This window comes from Rhinopithecus roxellana, chromosome 10, assembly GCF_007565055.1.
Source record: "Rhinopithecus roxellana isolate Shanxi Qingling chromosome 10, ASM756505v1, whole genome shotgun sequence".
NCBI lineage: Eukaryota > Metazoa > Chordata > Mammalia > Primates > Cercopithecidae > Rhinopithecus > Rhinopithecus roxellana.
The window spans coordinates 95,631,687-95,656,116 of NC_044558.1; the positions used below are offsets into that span (position 1 = coordinate 95,631,687).

At 46.8% G+C, this 24,430-nt stretch overlaps 1 pseudogene; it reads right to left on the reverse strand.

Moving 5' to 3' along the window:
- Positions 1 to 20,030: 20,030 nt before the first annotated feature.
- On the reverse strand, positions 20,031 to 21,002 carry LOC104674824 (annotated as a pseudogene).
- Between the last annotated feature and the right edge of the window lie 3,428 nt (positions 21,003 to 24,430).

Consider the following 24,430-nt stretch of genomic DNA (forward strand, 5'->3'; position numbering starts at 1 on the left):
GACCAATACGTGAAACCCGATCTCTACTAAAAATACAAAAGTTAGCCAGGCATGGTGGCATGCGCCTGTAATCCCAGCTACTCGGGAGGCTGGGGCAGGAAAATCGCTTGAATCCGGGAGGCAGAGGTTGCAGTGAGCTGAGATTGCACCACTACACTCCAGCCTGGGCGACAGGGCAAGATTCTGTCTCAAAAAAAAAAAAAAGAGGAAGATTCAGAGACATTGTCTATAACAGGCTCCAAATCCACACTCTAGTGCTCTTTTCACAGAAGTGCAGAAATGCATCCACTTTGACATGGCTTATGTTACTGAACATACACCAGCTCCTAGTGACCACCACTTTTTCTACATGCCCATGAACTATAACTTTAATATCTGAGAATTTGTCAAACTTATCAGAATGCCGTTTCAGGAATCTGCCTTCCCTGTACAGTGCACGATTATAAGCATTATTTAGACGGCCGAGTGTTAAAAATCCAACTTAACTATCTTATGCTTATAAAAAAAGGGACTTATAGGGAATAGACTCCAAATTTAGAACAGCTTGATCCAGGTGCTCAAAAAAAGTCACTGAGAATCTCTCTCCACCTCTTAGCTCTGTCTCTTTCCTATTTATTTATTTATTTGAGTTTCCCTCTTGTTGCCCAAGCTGGAGTGCAATGGTGCGACCTCAACTCACTGCAACCTCCGCCTCCGGGGTTCAAGTGATTCTCCCGCCTCAGCATCCCATGTAGCTGGGATTACAGGCGTGCGCCCCTACGCCCAGCTAATTTTTTTTATTTTTAGTAGAAATGGGGTTTCACCATGTTAGCCAGGCTGGTCTTGATCTCCTGACCTCAAGTGATCCACCCACCTCGGCCTCTGAAAGTGCTGGCACCCAGGTTGGAGTGCAGTGGCACGATCTCGGCTTACTGTAACCTCCACCTCCCAGGTTCAACTGATTTTCCTGCTTCAGCCTCCTGAGCAGCTGGGATTATAGGCATGCATCACCATGCCTGGCTAGTTTTTGTATTTTTAGTAGAGATGGGGTTTCATCATGTTGGCCAGGCTGGTCTCAAACTCCTGACCTCAGGTGATCCGCCCATTTCAGCCTCCCAAAGTGCTGGGATTACAGGCATGAGCCACCACGCCCAGCTTTTCCTTTGCTTTTTACTCTCAGTCAGCCTCTCTCCGGGTGGTGGCAGATATGGTTCCAGCATCTCCATTTTCCAGTTCTCTGGTTTAGTGCTTTCTGAGCACTAAACTGGAGAGAAAGGCCTAAGATTTTCTGTAGGATTTGTGCACACCCCTGGAAGCAAAGACTATGGTCAGTACCATCTGAATTGCACGAACTGAGACAGGGGAAGAAGTAGTTCCCTACAGGGGTGGTTTTCACACGCATGCCTCAGCATCACCTGGAGGGCTTCTGAAAACACCTTTTGCTGGGACCTGCCTCCAGAATGCTCATTCAGTAGGTCTGGGGTGGACCCCAGAATTTGCATTTCTGAGTTCCCCGGTGATATTGATGCTGCTAGTTCAGGACACACATGCTGGAAAACGAAGCCTCAAAGGAAAATCTGGGTGCTGTTATCAGAAGAAAGGGCTGCAAATGTTAGATCTGCCAAACAACAAGTGTTCACTGAGGAAAGTCAAAAATCTCACTGGTCTGAAGGAAGCAGAGGTAACTAGCACAGGGCTGGGTGTGGTGGCTCACTCATATTATCCCAGCACTTTGGGAGGCCGAGGTGGGTGGATCATTTGAGGCCAGGAGCTGAAAACCAGCTTGGTCAACATGGCAAAACCCCATCCCTACTAAACATACAAAAATTGGTTGAGCGTGGTGGCGCGCGCCTATAATCACTGCTCGGGAGGCTGAGTCAGGAGAATCGCTTGAACCTGGAAGGCAGAGGTTGCAGTGAGCCGAGATTGCACCACTGTACTCCAGCCTGGGCAACAGAGTAGGACTCTGCCTCAAAAAAAAAAAAAAAAAAAAAAAAGGAGTAACTAGCACAACACTGAAAATCCTGTTTGGAGATGCCCTACATTCTTCCATTGCAGTTTGCAATGTCATCTGCTATACATCCACCAAGACCTCTCCTCCAATTCCAAGCTCCTGACACAATGACTCATTATCCCTTCCTTGGGACCTCTCCTCAGGCTGTGCCTTCTGCTTGGACCTGCCTGGTGAACCTCTATCACCCTTCAAGATGAAGGCTGAGATTCCGCCTCATCTTGGAAGTCTTGCATGATAGCGGCCTTCTCTAACACTTCCATCATCAGTAGCCCAGAAGTCTCAAACAGCACTTTGTTTATTTGTTTTAGACAAGGTCTCGCTCTGTTGCCCAGGCTGGAGTGCGGTGGCACAATCTCAGCTCACTGCAACCTCCACCTCCCAAATTCAAGTGATTCTCCTGCCTCAGCCTCCCGAGTAGCTGGGATTACAGGTGTACACCACCATGCCTGGCTAATTTTTGTATTTTTAGTAGAGACGGAGTTTCACCATGTTGGCCAGGCTGGTCTTGAACTTCTGACCTCAAGTGATTCACCCACCTCAGCCTCCCAAAGTGCTGGGATTACAGGCATGAGCCATCTGTGCCTGGCCTCAAATAGCATTTTATATCACTCAACTTGAGTATAGTAACCTGGGTTTTCCTTTCTCTTCTCTGGTTGGTTGTTTTCAACCTCCTTTTCATGTGCCTCCTCCTCTTCTACTTAACTTTATTCTTTTTCCTTTTGAGATGGGGTTTCGCTCTGTTGCCCAGGCTAGAGTACAGTGGCACCATCATGACTCACTGCAACCTCAACCACTCGGGCTCAAGCAATCCTCCCACCTCAGCCTCCTGAGTACCTGGGACTACAGGCATGTGCCGCCATACCCTGCCAAATTTTTTTATTTTTTGCAGAGATGGGGAGTCTTGCCATATTGCCCAGACTGGTCTTAAATTCCTGGGCTTAAGCAATCTTCCCACCTCAGCCTCCCAAAGTGCTGGGATTATAGATGTGAGCCACTGTGTCCCGACTCTTCTACTCAACTTTAAACCTGGAGTGTCCCAGGGCTTAGGACGTGGCAGTCTTCCTACCTATAATCTGTTCTTAGTCCCACTGCTTTAAACTTCACCTACATAATGGGTTTGCTTGTTTGAGACAGGGTCTCACTCTGTCACCCAGGCTAGAGTGCAGGAGTGTGATCTCGGCTCACTGCAACCTCACCTCCCGTGTTCAAGCTATTCTCCTGCCTCAGCCTCCCAAGTAGCTGGGATTACAGGCATGCACCACCACGCCTGTTTAATTTTTGTATTTTTTGGTAGAGACGGGGTTTCAATGTGTTGGCCAGTCTGGTCTTGAACGCATGAACTCAAATGATCCGCCTGCCTCGGCATCCCAAAGTTCTGGAATTACAAGCATGAGCTACCGCGCCTGGCCCACCTACATATTGTTGACTACACGTTTGTATGTCTGGATGCATATACTCAGCTGCTGATCTGACATCTCCACTTGACTGGGTCATGGACTCACATTTGAGAGTGACAGGAGGAGGGCCAGTAGGGTGGTCACCTCCCTCTGAGAAGTGAGCCAGGAATAATACAGAGCCCCTTGAAAATTTAGAGCCAAGAAGAACAGCATTTTGGGCAGAAGGAATAGCAAATGGGCAAATGCACATATGAGTAATACTCCTTCCTTCATGGCACTCAATCACCCTAAGTCACTTGTTTATTGTCTCTCCTCTTCCACCAGGTTATAAACTCCAGGAGAATAGAAATTGTCAGAGGTGTGTGAACCAGAGCAATTCCATTTAGAATAGGAGCTGGGTAAAATGAGGCTGAGACCTACTGGGCTGCATTCCCAGATGGCTAAGACATTCTAGGTCACAGGATGAGATAGGAGATTGGCACAAGGTACAGGTCATAAAGACCTTGCTGATAAAACAGGTTACAGTAAAGAAGTGGCCAAAACCCACCAAATCTAGGATGGCGATCAGAGTGACCTCTGGTCGTCCTCACTGCTACACTCCCACCAGCACCACGACAGTTTACAAATGCCATGACAACATCATATGATCTAAAAAGGGGAGGCACGGATAACCCACCCCTTGTTTAGCATATCATCAAGAAATAACCATAAAAATGGGCAACCAGCAGCCCTCGGGGCTGCTCTGTCTATGGAGCAGCCATTCTTTTATTCCTTTACTTTCCTAATAAAGTTGCTCTCACTTTACTCTGTGGACTCGACCTGAATTCTTTCTTGCGCAAGATCCAAGAACACTCTTTTGGGGTCTGGATTGGGACCCTTTCCTGTAACAGAATCATATGCACTTAGAAGGCATGCAATCAAAACTTCTTGAATAAATGCATGATAATTATTTGCAATGAGGACCTTGAGTCCTTCCTTATTTATTTTGTGCCCCCAGTGACCAGTGTAGTGCCAGGCACATAGCAGATGCTTAGTGAATATCTACTAAATTAATTAGTGAAGCCCTTTGCTTCCTTTGCAATTACTGCTCTGAAGAAAAAAAAATGTTGCCATCTTAAAAAAAAGGAAGAAAAGAAACCCATATAGCAGTGCCAAACAAAGTACTGTGGAATGGTTCTCAAAACCATAGCTCCCTGATGGGATAATGTAGTTTAAATATAGCAGCTATTTTTCCCTCTAGTTGGTTTGTTCTTTGATTTTTGTGGAAAGATTTCAAAAGTTCTCCTCCACTGCCCTCCTTCCTCACCCCCAAGGTGCTTAGATTTTGAATGGTGAAACACTTAAAATGCAGAGTTGGCCTGGCCTCCTGAGCCTGGTAGAAAAAAGAAGAGTGATTAAATGCAATTTTAATTTTAAAGGATGAGTTCTCTGATTCTGCCTTCCCTGCCGGGTGCCAGGGTGTTGCTCTCACAGTAGTGGTAGCAGCCCCAAGCAGGTTGAGTTTCAGTCTGGCAGAAATCCAAGGACAGTGCACGAAGCAGATAGGGTTGCTGTGGACAAATTCCTAGAATAGGATCTTTGTTCCCAAGCTGACCAGCTTGCTCCCTTGATGTCCCACAATAGAAAAAAAAAAGGGGGGGGATGGTGGTGGAGGCATGTTTAGGTCTTCTATTGTGATCCTGCTGTAGTTACCTGATAGTTCACGAAAGATTCCCAGGAGGTTGGCTGCCCTCCCAAGTTACCTTGTGATTCTCTCCTGATTTCGAATAGGGGGAGGGAGGAGGACACCATGTATCCTAAGAGAAGCTTGTCTGACATGCCTGATCCGTTCCATCTGGGAAGATGCATCATGAACCCCATCTGGCTCCAGCAGTCTGGCTAAGGCTGAGGCTGAGGCAGCCGTGGGCTCCCAGCACACCCCCACCAGCTCCATCCCTCTCAAGTCCGCTCATCCTTCATCTTCCCCTGAAAGAAACAGATCACAGCTTCTGTCATTTGCAAGACCTCCCCTGACTCCCTATGCTCTGGCCATCTTTTCTGCAATCCCCTCTGCTCCTTCTCCAACTGTGGCTTCTCTGATCTCCCAGCCCTCTGCAGATGCCGTATTGATCGGAAGCCCTCTGCAGATGGCAGGGCCCCTGTGAAAATCCAGTTCTTTCATCTGATCCTCCTGCACCACCCAGAGTATGTCCTGATTTGGAAGATGTATACACCCATTGTAAGGTCCTGTTCCGTGTCTTGCAAGCTGGAGTCTAGAGGTACTGGACAATCGTTCCCGTTCTCTTAGCTGCTTCCCATCTCAACCGGTAGAGCCATGGCCTCTTTGGCCTTCAACCTTAACATTTAAATCTTCTCACGGGGGGTTCAATCTGCATGGATGGGGGATGGGTGGAGTCCAAGAAAGCAGAGGCTTGGCTGGAGACGTTTGCAAACATTAGACGTTTCTCTTCCATGACTCATCGGAGGAGAGCAGTCCTCCCTCTTCCTGGAATGCAGCAAACCCTTGGCCAACTCCTACCCCCATCCCATCCCCAAAATAAAACAACCCACACCTAGAGCTCTGTCCTCAGAAATCAGATTTCCCTCAAACATCTGACATGGCAACTTGGGGGCGGGGAGCATTTTGAGACCACAGAACAGCCTCTAAGAGGATTCTCTGACCTGAGGGGAGAGAGGGGGCTGCAGTCACAACACGTGTGTCATTAGGATGGGTCTTTTCCAGAAAGCGCCTTCACCCTCCTCTCCTCCCCACACCATTCTTCTTAGTAGCCTCCCAATATAAAACTAGGGGTAGACAACCGTTGGACCATTCCAGCAAGGCTTGATTTCATTGGTACATAAAAGGGTTCTAGAAAAAAAAAATAGGCTGATGCAGATAAAAAGGAAGGAAGGAGGCAGAATGCGGTGGATTACACCTGTAATCCCAGCACTTTGGGAGGCTGAGGTGGGCGGATCACCTGAGGCAAAGTTCAGTTCGAGACCAGCCTGGTCAACATGGTGAAACCTGTCTCTACTAAAAATACAAAAATTAACTGGGCATGGTGGCACGCGCCTGTAATCCCAGCTATTTGGGAGGCTGAAGCAGGAGAATCGCTTGAACCCGGGGGGCGGAGGTTGCAATGAGCAGAGATCATGCCACTACACTACAGCCTGGGGGACAGAGATTCTGCCTTAAAAAAAAAAAAGAAGAAGAAGAAGAAAAAGGAAGGAGGCTGGGTGCGGTGGCTCACACCTGTAATCCCCGCACTTTGGGAGGCTGAGGTGGGTGGATTACTTGAGGTCAGGATTTTGAGATGAGAGTGGCCAACATGGTGAAACCCTGTCTCTACTAAAAATACAAAAATTAGCCGGCGTGGTGGTGCTCGCCTGTAGTCCCAGCTACTTGGGGGGCTGAGGCAGGAGAATTGCTTGAGCTCAGGAGGTGGAGGTGGCAATGAGCTGAGATTGCTCCACTTTACTCCAGCCTGGGTGACAGAGCAAGACTCGGTCTCAAAAAATAAAAATAAATAAATAAATAAAAAGAAGGAAGGGACAAAAAGGAAGACACCATTTAGTAGACATGCATTTGCTGTGCATGCAATGTGCTGGGACCTTTTCACATGTTGTCTTAGTGCATCCTTTGGACAAGCCTGTCTGGTGGGTATCATTATCATTCTATTTTTCCAGGTACTGAAAGTTGATTCTCAGAGAGGTTAAGTGACACAAATTAGAAATCACTATTCAATAAACATCTTTGGGAATAGAATATTATTTGTATGGAGAAGAATTAGCTTGGATCTATTTCTAACACAATGAAATGCAATCTGGCGGGGCGCGGTGGCTCACGCCTGTAATCCCAGAACTTTGGGAGGCCAAGGTGGGTGGATCACCTGAGGTCAGGAATTTGAGACCAGCCTGGCCAACATGGTGAAACCCCATCTGTACTAAAAATACAAAAAACTAGCTGGGCGGGCATGGTGGCAGGTGCCTGCAGAGGCAGGAGAATCACTTGAACCCAGGAGGCAGAGGTTGCAGTGAGCTGAGATCGCACCATTGCACTACAGCTTGGGCAACAAGAGTGAAACTCTGTCTCAAAAAAAAAAAAAAAAAGAAAAAAGAAAATAAAAGAAATGCAATACATTTCATATTGGAAAGAGTGCTAAACATTTTTTTAAAAGCATGTAAAACAATGAAAAGAAGCAACAAAAGTATATAGGTGTGGAGGTTGAGGTGGGTGGATAACTTGAGGTCAGGAGTTCGAGACCAGCCTGGCCAACTTGGCGAAACCCCGTCTCTACTAAAAATACAAAAATTAGCGGGGCATGGTAGCACATGCCTGTAATCCCAGCTACTCGGGAGGCTGAGGCAGGAGAATCATTTGAACCCGGGAGGTGAAGTTTGCAGTGAGCCGAGATTGCAGCACTACACTCCAGCCTGGGTGACAGAGCAAGACCCCATTTCGGAAAAAAAAACAAAAACAAAAACAAAACAAACAAACAAAAAAACCATATAGTTGAGGAGGGGAGAGAAAACTTCTAAGTACTTCAGGTATAGAAACACTTTAAATTTGCATAATAAAATGTTATAAAACACATGGAGGGAATGGATCCATGGAGTTTTAGAAAGAAACTAGATGATTCCTGAAAAACCTTTTAATACTAGGAATCTGTGATTCTCTGCGCAGAAGCACTCAGAGACACACAAAGATTTTTATTATAGTAAATACCTCCTCAGCTGGTTCTTGGACCAGTTTAATTTCCTGATTCCAGATCTGTCCCTACTTCCCACCATGGCAAGGGGAGAGAGGATCATTCTGAGTCACTGAAATGCATCTCTGTTCAGGGTGGGGAAGGGACAGCTGCCTAATTTGCAGCACATGTTGCTGAGAAAAGAGGCAAAGCAGAGTTCCCCTTCCACTGAAAGCTGCACAAGGAGTCTTCCACCAGCAGAATGCAGTGACCTGAGCTGGAATTCTGCCAGGACAGTGGGATTAACTTCCCAAGTGCTGGCCAAAAAGGGCCCCAGGATTTTTATTTTTATTCATTTTCCATTACAACTGCACAGCAACGCAAACAAGACCCACAACAATGTGAGCCACCAAGAGTCATTTTCCTTTGCTGGGTGCCATGTCAATACCACACATCTTGCTGACCTGATTTTACCGAAGTTTTAAGATGCGGAGCTTGATTACTTACTTCCCTGCTGACGATAATGGGAGAAAGGCATTATGATTGCCCAATTAAAGCTGTATGCTTTAAAGGCAAAATAAAGCAACACATGCACACGGAGTTCACTGTACCCAGGGATAATAGTTTAACGGGAAGAAGTGGAAATCCAAGAAAATGTGGGTCTAGCTCCCCGAGTCCCCTAAGATCAGGCGCCCAGAGGCATGGGGATTGGAGGAAATCTGACTACTGGCAATTAAATGTCAATTTAAAAGGAAGTCCAGTGGGGAGGGAAAGGAAAGGGCTTAGTGCATTAGAACCAGGCTCCAGGCTGATGAGACCCCTCAGAGAGGGCTTTGCACATGTTAGACAGGGGGTGTGTTTTAACTTGTGATTTGTCCTGTTTTTCCAGTCACATGATTCAATATTATCGCAGTCTTCAAAACATCACCTTTTGGAAAACGTGGAGAGACAAATTCAGAGAATTGAAGGCACCAGGTAATACTGTATGCTCTTAGGTAAGCCACTTAATCTGTGTCCCTATTTCCTCAATTATAAAGAGTGGATAATTGAATCTACCTCATGTAGTTTTTGTGTGAGGTACATGAGAGACTGTGCATGTGATGTGCCTCGCACATGCCTGGCAGCACTAGTAGAGAGACATTGCACACGCCTTTATCTTAGGCTGATCTTAAGGCCCAACCCTCCTAAAACGTAAACCGTTTGGTTTAATCTTGTAACAACAAACATATCCCATCTATGCACCATTTAGAAATAAAACATTATTGGTAGAACTGAAGTTCCTTGAATGTTCCTTAAAACTCATTCGCAACCTTTCTTTCCCAGCAGTAACCTGTATCCTAAACTTGGGGTTTATCATTCTCATGCATATTCTTGTATTTTTACTGTAGATATGTATATCCATAAACAATATAATAGTAATGGGCTAGGCGTGGTGACTCACACCTGTAATTCCAGCACTTTGGGAGGCCGAGGTGGGTGGATCACATGTGGTCAGCAGTTCGAGACCAGCCTGGCCAACATGGGAGACACCATCTCTACCAAAAAAAATAAAAAATTAGCTGGGTGTGGTGGCGCGTGCATGTGATCTCAGCTACTTGGGAGGCTGAGACAGGAGAATTGCTTGAACCTGGGAGGCAGAGGTTGCAGTGAGCCGAGATGGTGCCACTGCATTCCAGCCTGGGCGGCAGAGCAAGAGTCTGTCTCAAAACAAACAAAAACGCCGGGCGCGGTGGCTCAAGCCTGTAATCCCAGCACTTTGGGAGGCCGAGACGGGCGGATCACGAGGTCAGGAGATCGAGACCATCCTGGCTAACACGGTGAAACCCCGTCTCTACTAAAAATCCAAAAAACTAGCGGGGCGAGATGGCGGGCGCCTGTAGTCCCAGCTACTTGGGAGGCTGAGGCAGGAGAATGGCGTAAACCCGGGAGGCGGAGCTTGCAGTGAGCTGAGATCCGGCCACTGCACTCCAGCTCGGGAGAAAGAGCGAGACTCCGTCTCAAAAAAAAAAAAAAAAAAAAAAAAAATTGCAAACTGTATTATTTGGTATTTTTCATAGTTTACACAAACCTTACCAAAATTGTACATATTTGGCATCTTGTTTTGTTTTACTCACTATTATGGTTTTTTAAAAATTTTATTTATTTTATTTATTTTTTGAGACAGAGTCTTGCTCTATCACCCATGAGTGATCTCTGCTCACTGCAACCTCTGCCCCTCAGGCTCAAGCAATTGCCTCAGCCTCCTGAGTAGCTGGGATTACAGGCATGAGCCACCATGTCCGGCTAATTTTTGTATTTTTTGTAGAGATGGGGTTTCTTCATGTTGCTCAGGCTGGTGTCGAACTTCTGAGCTCAAGTGATCCACCTGCTTCGACCTCCCAAATTACTGGGATTACAGGCGTGAGCCATGGCGCCTGGCCTGGGTTTTTTTTTTTTTTTTTTTCTTTAGGTTTATTCATATAAAGTGTAGATACATGTAACTCTACTGACTTCCGCTTTTTGCTTTATAGTTACATATATATTTAAAATAAACAAGTAAAAGAGAAAAAGCTGAAATTCTCATTGTTTCCTTCCCTCTGCAGTCTCTCTTTTAGCTAGTTTACAATGTTTCCCAGATAAAATCAAAGATGAAATTTCACTTTATCTTTCTTCACCAAAAGACTCAGCTCTGTTTTTCTCCTGTTTCCAAAATGGATAAGGCTTCTTTTATGGCTGTTAAATTTTATGCTATAGGTACCTGTCTGCTCTGCACTGTGGAGGATTTATCTTTGCGTGATAATCAGGTCCCAGGCCCTCTTTCCTACCGTGAAGGCTGTTCCCGTGTTGAAGACAGTGAAGGCTGGCACTGCCATGGGGTCTGGCACTGTGGTGATACTGGCTGATGACTATTTATCAATTGTCAGTTTTTTTGTTTTGTTTTGAAACAGTGTCTTGCTCTGTCGCCCAGTCTAGAGTGCAGTGGCGTGATCATGGCTCACTGCAGCCTCGACCTCCGGGGCTCAAGCAATTGTCTCACCTCAGCCTCCTGAGTAGCTGGGACCACAGGTGCACACCACCATGCCCAGCTAAATTTTTAAAATATTTTGCAGAATGGCAGGGTTGGGGGGAGGGGGGGTCTCTCTATGTTGCCCAGGCTGGTCTTGAACTCTTGCACTCAAGTGATCCTCCCACCTTGGCCTCTCAAGGTACTGGAATTACAGGTGTGAGTCATCATGCCTGGCCTCAACTGTCAGACTTTTCTTTTTTTTTTCTTTGACATGGAGTCTCACTATGTCACCCAGGCTGGAGTGCAGTGGCGTGATCTTGGCTCACTGCAACCTCCACCTTCTGGGTTCAAGCGAGTCTCCTGCCTCAGCCTCCCAAGTAGCTGGGATTACAGGTGTGCAACACCACATCCGGCAAATTTTTGTGTTTTTAGTAGGGACGGGGTTTCATGTTGGCCAGGCTGGTCTTGAACTCCTGACCTCAGGTGATCTGCCCACCTTGGCTTCACAAAGCACTGAGATTACAGGCGTGAGCCACAGCACCCGGCCAATTGTCAGACTTTTGATAGAGCTTTAATATTAAAAGAGAATTGAGTACAACCTGCAGGTCAGCAGAAATTTTTCACTCAGTCACCCCCTCCCAGATTCCCTATTTAAAATATTTCCGTTATCTTAAAGATAGAATGGTGTGAATGCCCAGACATCTACACGTCACCTTTCCTTTTGATTTTTGCTCTGAGCTACCTCAATCATTCTAAAACTTTAAGTTTGCTTGGAAATTACTGTATAGGGCTGCTGTTTGTACTAGATCATGTATATTGTATTTTGTTGGCAATTTAAGGTACTTTCAAAGCTTGTTTGACTACAGCTAATTTTCACCTTACTTATATATGATGTAATTCCTTTGGAGTAAGTTTTCAGTAAATGCTAGTTACTAATTTTGTCACTCTTTTTTTTTTTTTTTTTTTTTTGAGACGGAGTCTCGCCCTGTCACCCAGGCTGGAGTGCAGTGGCGCGATCTCGGCTCACTGCAAGCTTCGCCTCCCGGGTTTACGCCATTCTCCTGCCTCAGCCTCCCGAGTAGCTGGGACTACAGGCGCCTGCCACCTCGCCCGGCTAGATTTTTGTATTTTTTAGTAGAGACGGGGTTTCACCGTGTTAGCCAGGATGGTCTTGATCTCCTGACCTCGTGATCCGCCCTTCTCGGCCTCCCAAAGTGCTGGGATTACAGGCTTGAGCCACCACGCCCAGCCCTAATTTTGTCACTCTTATTGGAGAGCTGAAGTGCATAACTGATTTGCAAAAGTACTGAAGAACAAAATCGGTTTGGGGTATCATAGATAATGGCCAATATGTGTGAAGATGGTGCTTCGAGATTTCCAGATAATCTGTTCCGGGTGGACCAGGTGGCCTGGTGAGGTTTGGCAGGGGAGCCTGCCAAGCCATGCATGTGGGGTACACCGGCACAACAAACAGGCTTCCATCCCAAGATTCATTGCCAAGCCAGCCCTTGGCACATGTGTAATTCGATTTACCTCCTTTTTTCTTTTGTGATCGAAAACATAGCATAAAATTTACTATCTTAACCATGTTTAAATGTACAGTAGTACAGTAGTGTTAACTATATAAACACCTTGCACAACTGATCTCTGGAACTTTTCCATCTTCCAAAACTGAAACTGTATATCCATTGAACAACTCCCCATTGCCCCCTCCCTTGGGTCCCTGGCAACCACCATACTACTTTGTTTCTAAGAGTCTACTTTACATACCTTACATAAGTGGAATCACGCAGTATCTGTATTTGTCCTTTTGTGATTATCTTATTTCACTTAGCCAAATGTCCTTAAGGTTTATCCATGTTTTAGCAGATGACAGGATTTCTTTCTTTAAGGCTGAATAGTAATTTTTTTTTTTTTTTTTTTTTGTGAGACCGAGTCTCACTCTGTCGCCCAGGCTGGCATGCAGTGGTGCAATTATAGCTCACTGCTGCCTTGACCTCCTGGGCTCAAGCGATCTTCCTATTGAAGCCTCTCAAGTAGCTAGGACTAAAGGCATGCACCATCATGCCCAGCTACTTTTTAAAAATTTTGTGTAGAGGCAGGGTCTCACTGTGTTACCCAGGCAGGTCTCGAATTCCTGGGCTCAAGCGATCCTCCTGCCTCAGCTTCCCAAAGTGCTGGGATTACAGATGTGAGCCACCTGTGCCTGGCCATTATTTTTCACTTCCTAAAATTGGGAAGCATTGCTACTTGCTATTTTCATCCTCTTTCTTCCAAGGAGGCAGATGTAACTGTCAGAAGGAGTCTATCGACCTCATTCTGTCATTCTGTTCTTGAGGCCACTGAAGGGGATAAAACCCGCTCTTAGAGGCCCAACGGCATGGAATCTAAACCGTTGTTGGAAACTTCTCAGTGCTCTTGCTCCTCAGGGTTACCTGCTCTAAGTGTTTAATATCACTGAACTTTAAAAGGGAAAGACCCCGAGTCATGCAGGATTCAATTTCCAAGTCACAGATGGATGGGTGCTTGCTCAGATCTTCCCTCTATGCCCCATATAGGACCAGAAAGTTTCAGTCTTTTCTTTTTTTCTTTTTTTTTTTTTTTTTTGAGACGGAGTCTTGCTCTGCCGCCCAGGCTGGAGTGCAGTGGCCGGCTCTCAGCTCACTGCAAGCTCCGCCTCCCGGGTTTACGCCATTCTCCTGCCTCAGCCTCCCGAGTAGCTGGGACTACAGGCGCCCGCCTCGTCGCCCGGCTGGTTTTTTGTATTTTTTAGTAGAGACGGGGTTTCACCGTATTAGCCAGGATGGTCTCGATCTCCTGACCTCGTGATCCGCCCGTCTCGGCCTCCCAAAGTGCTGGGATTACAGGCTTGAGCCACCGCGCCCGGCCCAGTCTTTTCTTTTTTATTCTTTTTTTGAGACAGGGCCTCGCTCTGTCACTCAGGCTGGAGTGCCGTGGTACGATCTTGCTCATTGCAACCTCCACCTCCCAGGCTCAAGAAATACTCCCACCTCAGCCTCCCAAGTATACAAAAAATATGAGAACATAGCCAGGTGTGGTAGTGGACACCTGTGGTCCCAGCTACTTGGGAGGTTGAGGTGAGAAGATGGTTTGAGCCCAGGAGGTCAAGGCTGCAGTGAGCCATGCACTCACTCTGTCCTGGGCGACAGAGTGAGACCCTGTTTCAAAAAAAGAAACAAAGAAACATGGTCAGGCTGGAACCTGTATCAATTGTATCAATTAACTGACCTATCTTGAATTAGCCTTGGAAAAATGAGGTGTCATCCCTAAAGGGGGTTTATGATGAACTTAATTTTCCTCTTTGGAGCCTAAGGCTCTACCAAAAAGACACCCAGTTGGATAATTTGGGAATAGGGTAAGATAATAGGATCTGACTCCACAGGAACGTAATGACAAATTTATTGGGTCTTTTTTGGCCTTAATTTTCCCCCATTTTGGTTCATCCTGTACACATCCTGCCAACTTAATTTTTTTTTGAGACGGAATCTCGCTCTGTCTTCCAGGCTGGAGTGCAGTGGCGCGTTCTCAGCTCACTGCAAGCTCCGCCTCCCAGGTTCACGCCATTTTCCTGCCTCAGCCTCCTGAGTTGCTGGGACTACAGGCGCCCGCCACCACGCCCGGCTAATTTTTTTTATTTTGTATTTTAGTAGAGACGGGGTTTCACCGTTTTAGCCAGGATGGTCTCGATCTCCTGACCTTGTGATCCACCTGCCTTGGCCTCCCAAAGTGCTGGGATTACAGGCTTGAGCCACCGCGCCTGGTCTTAAGTTTTCAAAATAGCTTTTATTATAGAAATCCTCAAACATAACAAAAGTGGAGAAAAATGGTATAATAAACCCTGATTTACTATGATCTGGCATTAGCAGTTATGAGCATTTCTGCAGTCATCCCACGTCATCCCTTATGGCTGTAAGTGGGCTCTCTAAGCTTCAGTTTCCCTGTGTGTCCTTGCCACATGATTTTGGCTGTATCCAAGTGTTATCTTTCTGTTATTTACATCGGATTTTTCTTTCCATTAGAACCTATTTTAAATTTAACTAAATATATATAAATATATACATACATATACACACACCTATATTATATATATACATATAGATATATATATTTTTTTGAGACTGAATCTTGCTGTGTTGCTCAGGCTGGAGTGCAGTGGTGCGATCTCGGCTCACTGTAGCCTCTACCTCCCAGGCTCAAGCAATCCTCCCACCTTAGCCTCCCAAGTAGCTGGGACTACAGACGTACACCACCACACCTGGCTAATTTTTGCTAATTTTTCATAGGGACAGGTTCTTGCCAAGTTGTTCAGGCTGGTCTTGAACTCCCGGCCTCAAGTGATCCTCCTGCCTTGGCCTCCCAAAGTGCTGGGATTACAGGCATGAGCCACCTTGCCCTGACCTAAGTAAGTATATTTTATTTATTTATGTATATTTTTTGAGACAGAGTCTTGCTCTGTCCCCAGGCTGGAATGCAATGGTATGATCTTGGCTCACTGCAAACTCCACCTCCCAGGTTCAAGCAATTCTCCTGCCTCAGACTTCTGAGTAGCTGGGATTACAGGTGAGCACCACCACGCCTGGCTAATTTTTGTATTTTTGTAGAGACGGGGTTTCAGCATGTTGACCAGGCCAGTCTCGAATTCATGACCGCAGGTGATCCACCAGGCTCGGACTCCCAAAGTAATGGGACTATAGGCGTGAGCCACCATGCCTGGCCATAAATATATTTTAAAAGGAAATATTTAATTATGAAAAAAAGAAAACCAAGATTACTTGCCATATGTGGAAAATAATTGTGAAAGTAAATAAATAAATGCATAAATACAATGAAAATGTTCTTATTAATAAATACTGTCGCCTATAATCCCAGCACTTTGGGAGGCCGAGGCAGGTGGATCATGAGGTCAGGAGATTGAGACCATCCTGGCTAACACGGTGAAACCCAGTCTCTACTAAAAAATACAAGAAAAATTAGCCAGGTGTGGTGGCGGACGCCTGCAGTCCCAGCTACTTGGGAGGCTGAGGCAGGACAATGGAGTGCATCTGGGAGGCAGAGCTTGCAGTGAGCTGAGATCGCGCCACTGCACTCCAGCCTGGGTGACAGAGCGAGACTCTGTCTCAAAAAAAAAAAAAAAAATAATAATAATAATAAATAAATAAAATAAATACTGTCCAACACTGGTGACTAACAGCTTCTGCTCATTTTGCTAAAAAAGGGAGGTTATCAACAAGTTTAGAGATGTTAAAAAAATCAAGCCAGCACCAAACTGGGACATTCTCTCAGTTAATCAGAAGGGCTGAGAGAGGGTTTAAACAGGAGTTAGCTTTTCCTTTCTCAACTCAGTGTTATCTTAACACCAAGCTCCTGTATCTCCAACAGTCACCCTGTGTGCCATCTTCTCACAGACCTCTAGTAGCAGGATTTCACGTTTTGGAAAATACTGTTGATCCCATTCTCTTTCCTCTGTCCTTTCTGATTGGTACTTGTGATGGTCAGTTTTGTGTGTCAACTTGGCTAGGCTATAGTCTCCAGTTTTTCAATCAAATGCTACTTTAGTTGTTGCTGTGTAGGTATTTTGTAGATATGATAAACGTTCATAATCAGTTGATGTTAGGCTGAGCACAGTGGCTCACACCTGTAATCCCAGCACTTTGGGAGGCTGAGGCAGGAAGATCACTTGAGCCCAGGAGTTGGAGATCAACCTGAGCAACATGGTGAAACCCCATTTCTACAAAAAATACAAGAATTAGCCAGGTGTGGTGGTGTGCACCTGTAATCCCAGCTATTCAGGAGGCTGAGGTGGAAGGATCATTTGAGGCCAGGAGATTGAGGTTGCAGTGAGACATGATTCTGCCACTGCACTCCAGCCTAGGTGACAGGGCAAGACCTTGTCTAAAAAAATAATAATGAAAAGTTGACTTCAAGTTAGTGATTTGAGATGTCCTGGGTGGGCCTGATCCAATCAGTTGAATGACTTTAAGAACAAGGCTGAGGCTTCCCCAAAGAAGAAATCTCCAAAGAAGAAATGGCAGCTTCAGGTCCTGGCTGAGTTTCCAGTCTGCCCTTCCTAACGGCCTGCTTCAAGAATTGAGAATTTTCCTAGCCAGCCCCTACAATCACATAAGCCAATTCTTTGCAGTAAATCTCTTGCCACATAGCTCCATCTCCTACTGGTTCTGTTTCTCTGGTGAAGCCCTGCTTGGTGCACACCCTATACATGTGTTCCATAGCAGCTAGAACGATCTGGCTATTCCCAAATGCGCCAGCTGCCTTCTCACCTCTGTGGTGTTGCCTGCTTCTCACCCCCTTGAGGGAATGTCCGTTTCTGCGAGGCCACCATTCATGTCTTACATCTTGCCTTCAAGGCCCACCTTGAGTAGCTGTCTCTGTAAAGCCTTCCTGGGGTCTCGGGTCGTAGCCCTGCCGCTGAATTGAACAGCACCGTGGGTGCTCACTCACAGGGCCTGCAGGCCATCTTTATCTCATTCTGACCCTAAAAGGGCTTCTACATCTGTTTCTCTAACCCTAGCTGCTTCTCTACTCAGCAAATGCCCTTGGATGCTTGTTTTTTTTTTTTTTTTTTTTTTTTTTTTTTTTTTTTTTTTTTTTGAGATGGAGTTTCACTCATGTTGCCCAGGCTGCAGTGCAGTCACGTGATCTCGGCTCAGTGCAACCTCCTCCCGCCGGGTTCAAATGATTCTCCTGCCTCTGCCTCCTGAGTAGCTAGGATTACAGGCATGCGCCACCACGCCCATCTAATTTTTGTATTTTTAGTAGAGACGGGGTTTCACCAAGTTGATCAGGTTGGTCTGGAACTCCTGACCTGGTGATCCACCCGCCTCGGCCTCCCAAAGTTCTGGGATTATAGGCGTGAGTCACCGTACCCGGCTGATGCTTGTCTTTGAGGCCACTGAAGCTCTCTCAGCAAAAGTGGAGGGCCACCTTTAGCTTCCTGCCGCACCTCATCATTCCCGTTCCTTCAAATGGCCAACCTTTTCATGGAGTGGAACACCCACCCCACCCCACCCCACCCCATCTTGGGCTGGGACACCCCACAAGAACACAAGGGGGCCTTTTGAAAGGGGACTCAGTAGGGGACAGAGTTGAAAACAGGATCCTGCTGTAAGACACTCAGGAGTCCAAGGGCTAAGGAAATGTTCTCCTGTCCATTCCCAAGGCCGGCTTCCACCTTCTCCATTTTCCCAAACTGTAGGGATTTGAAGTCCCCTCCACTTCCACTCAGGGAAGATCTGATAGAACTGAATGTCCAGGCTGGGCGCGGTGGCTCACGCCTGTAATCCCAGCACTTTAGAAGGCTGAAGTGGGTGGATCACCTGAGGCCAGGAGTTCAAGACCCGCTTTGCCAACAATGTGAAACCCTGTGTCTACTAAAAATACAAAAATTAGCCAGGTGTGGTGCATGCCTGTAATCCCAGCTAGTTGGGAGGCTGAGGCATGAGAATAGCTTGAACCCAAGAGATGGAGGCTGCAGTGAGCTGAGATCACACCACTGTACTCCATCCTGGGCGACAGAACTGAATGTCCAGTATATGGGCCAAAGATCCAAGAGAAAGAAAGATCTTAAGTGGAAGAAGCAGGGAAATGTGAGTTTGGCCTCGGAGAGAGTCCCTAGAAGGGAGAGTACCAAGTTCTTCAGTGACAGGGAGAGGTGCAAGCTGATGGGAAGCCTGGGAAGGAGGCATTCGGTGTTCCTGGAGCAGCTGGCAGGACAGGGTAACTGCAGTGCAGTGGGGCAGGAGCCCCACCCCAAAGGAGTGGGCACCATCCATCTGGATGGCAGCTGGGGCCAGCAGTGAGGATGCAGTGACTAACCAGCCAGCACCTGCTTCTCCTCAGCTCGGGGGCTGCACTTTCTGCCCTCCCGATGCTCCAGGCACATGAAGGTGATTGTGTAACCTCCTGGAGATGAAAGTGCATTCCTCGCTGGCTCCAAGGACCCCAGGGCTCCTCAGTCAGGGGAGCCCAGTCAGAAGCTCAGCAGGGAAGTCCATGCTGCCTCCACCACAGGCCTCATGGGGAAGCAAGTTTCTTCTTCTGGCCCCCATCCCACTCTCACTTCCCCTGAGAAAAAAGGAATGTAAGTGTCCTGAGAAGAGAAAGCAGAGGACATGGGCCGGCTGGCTTGGCTTGGTACTTCCTGAATAAAACTGTACTATCTCCAGGACAGCCTGACAGTGCACATTTGAGCTTCTGTTTAAGGGAAATCTCAATCTCTGACCTTTCCTCTGAGGTGGGGCAATTCTGCAAGAGCCACACAGTATGGTTGCAGGTGAGAGGGAGGAAGGAGGGGCCACAGGGACACAGTCCTCATTAAGACTGAGGTTCTGCGGGAAATGCTGAATCTGAAAACATTCTTCCCCTCCATGATGCACCCCTAAAGTAGCCTTGTCCAGACTGAAACTCAGGACTGGGTGTAGTGACTCATCCCTGTAATTTCAGCACTTTGGGAGGCCGAGGTGGGCGGATCACCTGAGGTCAGGAGTTCAAGACCAGCCCGGCCAATGTGGCAAAACCCCATCTCTACTAAAAATACAAAAATTAGCTGGGTGTGGTGGCGTATCCCTGTAATCCCAGCTACTTAGGAGGCTGAGGCAGGAGAACTGCTTGAACCTGGAAGGTGGAGGCTGCAGTGAGCCAAGATCATGCCACTGTACTCCAACCTGGGTGACAGAGCAAGACTCCATCTCAAAATAAAATAAAAACAGAGAAACTAAAAATCAACACACGCACACACACACACACACACATACACACACACGAGTGCTAACAGGAATGATGACATTGCTCTCTGTGATAATTACTCATGGATCTACAACTGCCTAATACATGCATGATATAAAAATTCAACCCCACTAGTAATCAAGAAAATGTAAATCAACTCAGAGAGAGGATTCCCACCTATCAAATGGAATTGTTTTTTTTTTCTGAAGTGATTTTACCTTTATTTCCTTCACTTTAAGCCAATCATGAAATTTCACAGTGATTTCTGGGGTGGGGGCAGAAGGAAGGCGATGTCAAGAATCATCGGGGCTATGGCCCAGTCAGCCCATGGAGGTGCGGGCAGGGTGGACCCTCACTGGGGCAGCTGGAGGAGCACGGACTGCCCCGCCAGCAGGTAGGTGATGTTCCGAGAACGTGACAGCTGGTATGCAATGTCCTCCGCAGCTTCCAGCTTGCGCAGCTTGATCAGGCCGTCCCCTGCAGTGGCCAGTGAGTTGGCAATCAGTTCAGCTGCCTTGGAGTCGCCCTCAGCAGAGATGATGGCTGCCTTTTTCTGCTGCTCAGCCTTTTTTACCACAAATCTGGCCCTCTCTGCTTCCTGCTGAGCCACCTGTTTGGCTTCCACCGCTTCTGTGAACTCCTTCCCGAAGGTCAGATGTGTCAAGGACACATCATCCAGGATGAGCCCAAAGGTGGCTGCTCGCTCTGTAAGATCGTCGCTCACCTGCCTGGAGACCAGCTCTCTCTGGGTGATGAGTTCTCCAGCATCAAAGCGAGCCACTACTGACCTGAGGATCTCGGTCATGATGGACGGCAGCACACGCTCATCATAGTCCTCTCCAATGCTGGTGAAGATGTGAGGAAGCTGGCTAGCCACGGGCGGGAAGAGGATGCGCAGTGTGATGTTGACATTCTGTAAATCTTTGCTACCAGTGATGACTGGCACATGACCGTGGTCGAGAACGGCAGACAAAGATAATTGGTTTCTGTATCCATGGGATGAGAAAGTGAGTCCCTTCCCCTACCACAATGTCCTGTACTCCACGGAACTGGTCCAAGATGACAGCTCTGTGCCCAGCATCCACATTATATAAGGCAGAGTTCACCACGCCTCCTGCAACAGCTAAGGCCAGACCAAACTTGCCAATGGACTCAAACACTTTGGCAGCCATGTTTTCTTCTGCTGGACCCTCTCACACCTGCTTCCACTCTGACGGCCACATGACGTCCCCAACCACGCATACTGCGCATGCGCTCCTCTCGGAATTTTTTTTTTTTTTTTTTTTTTTGAGATAGAGTCTCGCTCTGCCGCCCGGGCTGGAGTGCAGTGGCCGGATCTCAGCTCACTTCAGCTCACTGCAAGCTCCGCCTCCCGGGTTCACGCCATTCTCCTGCCTCCGCCTCCCGAGTAGCTGGGACTACAGGCGCCCGCCACCACGCCCGGCTTGTTTTTTGTATTTTTTTTAGTAGAGACGGGGTTTCACCATGTTAGCCAGGATAGTCTCGATCTCCTGACCTCGTGATCCGCCCGTCTCGGCCTCCCAAAGTGCTGGGATTACAGGCTTGAGCCACCGCGCCCGGCCCGGAATTGTTTTTAAAGAGGGCCTTCTCTTCCACGTGCTGGTGGGATTGCAGTGCTGGCTTTCTGGAAAGTCACTTTATAACCCGTTAATGATACTTTAAAAAGAATGACTCAGTAATTTCACTTCTAGGAATAATTCTAATGAAATGACAAGCCAGGCGCAGTGGTTCACGCCTGTAATCCCAGCACTTTGGAAGGCCGAGGCGGGCAGATCACCTGAGGTCAGGAGTTCGAGACCAGCCTGACCAACATGGAGAAACCCCGTCTCTACTAAAAATACAAAATTAGCCGGGCGTGGTGGCACGTGCCTGTAATCCCAGCTACTCAGGAGGCTGAGGCAGGATAATCGCTTGAACTCGGGAGGCAGAGGTTGTGGTGAGCCGAGATCATGCCATTGCACTCCAGCCTGGACAACAAGAATGAAACTCAATCTCAAAAAAAAAAAAAAAAAAAAAAGAAACGACAAGAGATAAGAACAAAGATGTTTTATGCAAAAATGCTCATTACTTCATGATCATAGCAAAAGAAAAAACCTTGAATGTCCAACAACTTTAACTGTTTATCACACTAAGTCCATACTGGAGACTATTATGGAGTCATTAAAAATGGTCATTGGGGCTGTAATCCCAGCATTTTGGGAGGCTAAGGTGGGAGGATTGCTTGAACCCACGAGTTTGAGACTAGTCTAGGCAACATGGTGGGACTCTGTCTGCACAAAAAATTAGATTTCCGAGCATGTTAGCACACATCTGTAGTCCCAGCCACTCAGGAGGCTAAGGGTGAGAGGATTGTTTGAATCCAGGAGCTTGAGGCTGCAGTGAGCCGTGACTGCACCAGTGCACTTTAGCCTGGGCAGAGCAAGACATTGTTTCCAAAAAAAAAAAAAAAAATTGGGCCAGGTGTGCTGGCTCACGCCTGTAATCTCAGCACTTGAGAGGCTGAGGGGGGAGGTCACTTGAAGCCAGGAGATCTACCTTGGAGGGCTGCTGTGAGAATCACACGTGATAATCTATGTAAACTGCTTAGCAGAGAGTTCCTGGTTTATTATACAACTAGGTAAGGCTGGGCACGGTGGTTCATGCCTGTAATCCTAGCACTTTGGGCGGCTGAGGTGGGCAAATTGCTTGAGACCAGGAGTTCAATACCAGCCTGGGCAACATGGCAAAACTCTGTCTCTGCAAAAAAATACAAAAATTATCTGGGTGTGGTGGTGTATGTCTGTGATCCCAGCTACTCGGGAGGCTGAGGCAGGAGGATCACTTGAACCCAGGAGGTTTAGGCTCCAATGAGCTGTGACCATGCCACTACACTTGACCCTGTCTCAAAACAACAACAAAAAAGACTAGATAAATATGAGCAATGATTATTTAATAATGGACATGTGGCCAGGCACGGTGGCTCACACCTGTAATCCCAGCACTTTGGGAGGCCGAGGCGGGTGGATCACCTGAGGTCAGCAGTTCAAGACCAGTCTGGCCAACATGATGAAACTCTGTCTCTACTAAAAAATATAAAAATTAGCTGGGCATGGTGGCAGGTGTGGCTTTCTGGAAAGTCATGTGATAACCGGTAATGATACTTTAAAAAGAATGACTCAGTAATTTCACTTCTAGGAATGATTCTAATGAGGATTAGAGCAAGATATTGTTTCCAAAAAAAAAAAAAAAGTCATTGGGCCAGGTGCTCAATGCTACTTGGGAGGCTGAGGCAGGAGAATCACTTGAACCTGGGAGGTGGAGGTTGCAGTGAGCTGAGATCGCGCCATTGCACTCCAGTTGGGTGACAAGAGCAAAACTCCATCTCAAAAAAAAAAAAAGAAAGAAAGAAAGAAAGAAAGCAAGCAAGCAATGGACATGTATAATTTTTGATAATGAAAAATATCCCAGTTCGTGCTTTTTTTTTTTTTTTTTTTTTTTGAGACAGAGTCTAACTCAGTCACCCAGGCTGGAGTGCAGTGGCATGATCTTGGCTCACTACAACCTCTACCTCCCTAGTTCAAGTGATTCTTGTGCCTCAGCATCCCAAGGAGGTGGAATTACAGGCATGTGCCACCATGCCCAGGTAATTTTTTTTTTTTTGAGACAGAGTCTCATTCTGTTGCCCAGGCTGGAGTGCAGTGCCACAATCTTGGCTCACTGCAACTCTGCCTCTCGGGTATAAGCAATTCTCCTGCTTCAGCCTACCAAGTAGGTGCAACTACAGGCACATGCCACCACGCCTGGCTAATTTTTATATTTTTAGTAGAGACGGGGTTTCACCATGTTGTCCAGGCTGGTCTTGAACTCCTGACCTCAGGTGATCTGCCCGCCTTGGCCTCCCAAAGTGCTGGGATTACGGAGATGAGCTACTGTGCCCGGCCCTTGTAATTCATGCTATTTTAAAATAACATTTCAGAAGAACTTTTTATGAACTGGAACACAAAAATAATGAATTAAATAGAAAAGCAAGATACAATGTGTGTGCCTATAACCCCATCTTTCAACCTACACACATATGCATGAATACATGCGTGCATTTCAAAAACAAAGAGATTGTTTTGCCCCAAATACTAAATTGTAGATTATGAATGATTCTTCTCCTTTATTCTTTAATGTATTTTCAAAGATTTCTAAAATAAGCACTCTTCTGGTTTTTCAAAAGTAAAACTTTAAAAAAGATCTAGAATCTGCTGTCGGGAGAACACACAGAGGGAAACCGTGACCTCCAGACGTGAGCGGCCCGGCTGCTGGTGTCATGCTCCACAGAAAGCCGAGTCATCCCTTTGGGGCCAGGGTGTCCTGTGAAATATATAGACCAGGGTCAGGCCAACTCATGAGGCCCAATGGCCTCGGCAGACCTTTCCGGGGAGTGGGCACTCTGCCACCCCGGCCCATATCTTAATGAGATAATGTATGTGAAAGCACTTTGCCAAAGAGAAAACTCTATCCAGATAGGTGATTGCACGGGTTATTCTGGAGAAAGTAGGCTCTCAGAGCACATTCCATTAAGGAATTTCACACTCTATCTCCTCCTCCAAACTCTTCTCTTTTTCTCCCTCCCCTA